This window comes from Arachis ipaensis, chromosome B09 (assembly GCF_000816755.2).
Source record: "Arachis ipaensis cultivar K30076 chromosome B09, Araip1.1, whole genome shotgun sequence".
NCBI lineage: Eukaryota > Viridiplantae > Streptophyta > Magnoliopsida > Fabales > Fabaceae > Arachis > Arachis ipaensis.
The window spans coordinates 111,978,135-111,983,318 of record NC_029793.2 but is presented as its reverse complement, the minus strand read 5'-3'; positions in this window follow the sequence as shown (position 1 = coordinate 111,983,318).

Genomic DNA, 5,184 nt, shown 5'->3' with positions numbered 1-5,184 from the left:
AATATATATAATAAAATATTATATTTTTATAATAATATATATATAAATTTTAATATGATTTTTATATAATTTTTTCAAACTTAAAATTTTAATTGGTTTTCGATTAGGAAAAAAATCGTACCGTTCAGTCGTTTTGATTGATTTTGATAGGTTTTTACAATAATTTTTTTAGTCTAAAACTAAACCAACCTAGTGATTATAATCCCAGTTAATCTCATTAAATTTGGTAGTTTCAGTCCCATTATCAATACATTAATTTTGATCTTTTATATTCTTTCTCTATTCTCAGAATTTATATTCTTTAAGAGTGATTAAAAAGAAAAAATGAGAGATTAATCTTTTTATTTATTACTTTATTAATATATATATATATATATATATATTGGTAGTTACTTTATTAATATTTTCATCTTAAAAGATCTTACTCTTGAAGTGATGGATTTAGAAATTTGGATACGTCTCTTTAGGCCCTTATTAGATAACCTCATTGATCAAGTATGTAAATCTCCTATGATGGAAAACTTGCTCTTATTTGGCAGTGGCCCATTGTTAAAATATGGATCTTATTATCTCAAGTACTAAGCTAGCTCTCTAAATTGATTTTTGAAAATTATCATTCCAGGCATGCAGGATACCCACTCCAAATAAAATAAATAAATAAAATAAAATCAAAAGCCACAACTTGCAAGGTGAAGGTACTTTTGTCTAGCCGTAATAAAGTTGTCTTAAAAATTTGAGGTTGGTAGGGTTTCTTTTAGCTAAGCTAGCTAGGTTATTTGGTTAGATGGCTCTGTAGCTAGTGAGATTAGTATAGGGGTGACGAAACTCTCGAAGCGCGGAAATATTTGTAAATATCGCTTTGAATGGAGATTCGAAAATGAGAAGAATACGAGGGACAAAGTTTACTACAAAAAAGTTGCTGGATATCTTTGAATTTATTGGCAGATATATTAAAAATATTCATAAAAATTCATCGGTAACTTATTTATCGTTAAATTTAGTGGTGGAATAAATTCGACGACATAAATTTTGCTGGTAATTATTTATTGATAGATTTTTTGTCTGTCGCTAATTACTAACAGATTTAGCAGCGAATTTAAATTTTAATTGACAAAATTCTGGAGTTTGTTACAGTTGAATTTTTCTCCCAATAAATCCAACGGTAATATATTATTTATTATTAATAATTAAGTTAAAAGTTACCGGCAGAGTTAACTAATAGTAAATCTGACAGTAAACTTAAACTTTAATTTAAAAAAATTGTTTAAATATTTAATATATAATTTTAAATATTTAAATTTAAAAATTTCTAAACTAACAAAATTCAAAGTTTTACAATTTCTTATAATAATTTGTCTATACTTTTTAGGTAAAAATTCACAAACAAGTTTAAAGATCAAAATGTAATTAAAAAAAAGTAACAAAAATCTCACTTAAGCATGAACAAATAAGAGTAAATCTTTTAACATTTCATCTTCAACTTCAAGCTCCTTCACTAAAAATACCGCTCCCTTGTAATTCTCCTTCCTCAAAAGATTCCATACCACTCCCTTGTAATTCTTCTTCCTCAAAAGATCTTTTATTTATTCTTCATAATGTAATTTTTGGTAGCATATACTACCTAGCAATATAGTTTAAGAAATAGATTAGAAAATAAAACTTTAACGAGCTATGACAATGAGAGAGTGCATAGGTGACTGTTAAACAAAAGATGTTACTTATATTTTAAAAATCAATCTAAATTAAAATTATAGACATAGATCAAGATAATAAACTAGGACTAAAGTAAGTTAAATAAACTATAAGAAACATAGTTCAGTAATGGAACTCAATCAGATACAATTTGGCGCTTATGATACCCAATTTAATCGCGTAAACTAAAAGTGAATTCAAATACAATCTTTAATGTAGACATTCAACTGAATATCTTCATTTAAAACTCAGAATCAAGCAAAGGTTGATTAGTTTTAGATTAAAATTCAACTAAATACCATGTTATTCAAATTTGGGCACAACTTTGTTTCATCATAATGGATGACTAGCAAAATACAAATTCTGCAAGTGCTTTACAGCTATGGATGATAATTATTTCTATACAGTGTAAACTACATACATAAGGTTAACAACAATTGTAAGACCCAGAACTTTTGAAAAATCTTATTATGATCAAGTCTCAAATCATATAGAAATCGTTATTATTTCACAACTACCAACTTCATATTCTGAATATAGAAAATAACACCCTACCATACAGAGTATGCACACGTCAACTTACCTTCCTTACCTCTTTCCGGCCTCCGGCCCAAAATTCACGGCCTCTGGCCCAATTTCACAATTTAAATGCATAAACCACAAATCAATACTCATTACCCAATACATCAAATTTTCAATACACCAAGCATACAAGGCCACACAATTCTCAACCCAATCATTAATTCACATTACATACCAACTATGCATATTAGCACCAACCATTTACACAATCCAAACTTAATCCTAGGGGCATCTAGCCTAGGAATTCTCATCACACCACACGGTACTTAAATGAAACTTAAACCGTAAGTGGCAACTGACTAAAGATCCTTCATTCTAACTAATACTTCCCTTTCCAATTCCTTCAAACCTCCCAACCACCAGCAGGAGTATAATATAGCAAACACAGTTATATCAGACAAGAGATTTACAAATAGGAACAGGTAAGGCATTTAGACAATTAGCAAGTAATATTCAGTCAAATAGGCAATGTCAAACAATTCATATAGTATGCATATATAGTTCGGACATTACAACGACACTTATATTATTTAATACTAAAATATGAGCCTGTTTAAAACTTTAAACTGCAATACCGTTCCCAAAAATACTTTCGCTATACAGCGTACATCCATACATACCATACAACTTACAGAAACTCATAAAGAGTACATCCATATATATATATATATATATATTACAGACATTAACCAATACAATCCCTATCCCTCTGACAAAATATATCAAGTTAAAGGCGAGGGTACAATAAATAATAACTAAGGCAATACAAAGCATCTCAACAACAATAAAAATAAACTCTTCGTGACTTCTGCGCCCATATCCTGAAAGGGGAAAAAATGTAGGGGGTGAGAACATCATCCTCGAAAGGGTTCTCAGTAGAGGGTTTTTGGGAATTACTATAATAGGATACGTAGAGATAAACTGTACCAGTGATTAATAACCGTCTTATGCCTCTTTTCAAAAACAACGGTTTACAATAAAAGTAAAGTCGGAAATCTTTTCTGAAAGAGGAATCCGTTCAATTCTCAAAAACTCAAAAGCCTTTCAAAAAGGTTTATCTATGCTGAACCAAAATAGCCTTTCATACTTTCCGAATCAGAAACACAAAACCGAGACCAACTATCGGTCCATATCATTTCAACCACGGCCTAGGCCCAAACAATCCAACCATCAACCAAATCACCACAGTCCAACAGAGTCCCAGTAGCAAACACAAATAGGAAGATGCAGGCACAAACAAACAGTTATTGCAAGTAGGACAATTAGCAATTAATCACATAGGCAAACCAAGTATAATATGCACACCTAAACAATGTCACATAGATGCATATGATGCATGCCTGTCCCTAGTGGCTGATGATATCATCTGTCGGTTATAAAGCCAACCCGACAAGTCCTGGTAGCTAACCATTGGACTGTCCCTCTGTCGCGCATCCCCAACTCGAGTTATACTCATCATAAACTTGATCATAATCATGATCCATATCCATCACCGTCACTGGTGAATATTTACGGGGGCGAGCTCATTCGGGACTTTCACAGTGCCCGGCCACACTTACGACATAGGGTCAAAAGAGCTTCGAGTCTCAACCTGGAGCACGTGGTGGCTAGCCACTGCTTCCTCCCAGGGAAACTCTCATCTCTGATAGTGGAAGTGCAACATTCACATTTATCAATGATTCAGCATATACATGCATTCAATCTCATCCATGGATCAACATCCATCTCATCCATCCGGCTCACGGTTCAGTCCAGAACCAGCCAATATTCATATCATACACAGCCATTCCGGCTCACGGTTCAATTCAGAACCAACCAATATTCATAATCATACACAGCCATTCCGGCCCATAATAAAACAGCACTTCCACCATTCAAAATCATCAAATTCATAAAATCGGCATTTAAGCCATAAATCACTTTTTCTCAAATCATTTCACTTTGAAATCAAGTTTTAACTCTTTTCAGCCTTGGCTTTAAAGATCTCATTTCTCAAATTATCTCAGGCTCATAAGCCACTTTTACTCAAGGAAAATTCCTTTTTAAAACAAGCCACTCTCGGCTTCCTCTTTCCAAAACTTCCAAAACCATGAAAAGTTAAAGATTCCTTTTGAAACATTCGAAATCACCCATCCAACAATGGGATTTTATAATAAAAGTTTCTTGGCAGAGTCTCAAGTCTTTAGGGGAGAATAGCATAACTCATTTCGCCAAATTCATTTAAAATCATTAAAACCCTTGGCTTTCCGATTTGAGTAATAAATCAGGATCTAAGCCAAACCGAGTCACGTAATCATTTACTTCTTTCAAAGCCGTTTCCTTTACTTAGGCAAAACCAACTTCAACCCCATGATAAATTCTAAAGCGTTTCAACTGTTCAAAATTGCCTTAGTCTTGCAAGAATTCAGAATTCAAAGAGTACTTAAAACCTTTCTCAAAATATTTCAAAATGAAACTTGTCAATAGACATTCAGGTCCTTTCAAAATCATTAAAACTTCTTTAATTGAAACCCCCAAGTCAAATTCAAAGGCATAAATCCTTTTCACATTCAAACTGCTTTAAAACACAAGTTTCATCTAAATAACTTTCTCCTGAAAGAGATACAATGCCTTTCTTAAGAAGCAAGACTAAATCACAATTTCCTCTTTACTAACTCATTTCGAAAGCATGAATCATCATTTTCTTGATAATTCAAATAAAATAGTAGAAGTCTTTAACTCATCATTTGCCAGACAACATTTAAATAAAGACTCGGATTTTTTACAAAAATTTCGGTAGCACCTCCCCTAAAACTTGGACTTTTGCCACCCGGTTCGGGTCCCAACTAAACCGTTTCTCATTCCTTTTCAACAGCTCAAAACCAGAAATCAATTCAAAAGCAAGCTAAATCCAACAGTCGCCTCAGTGGC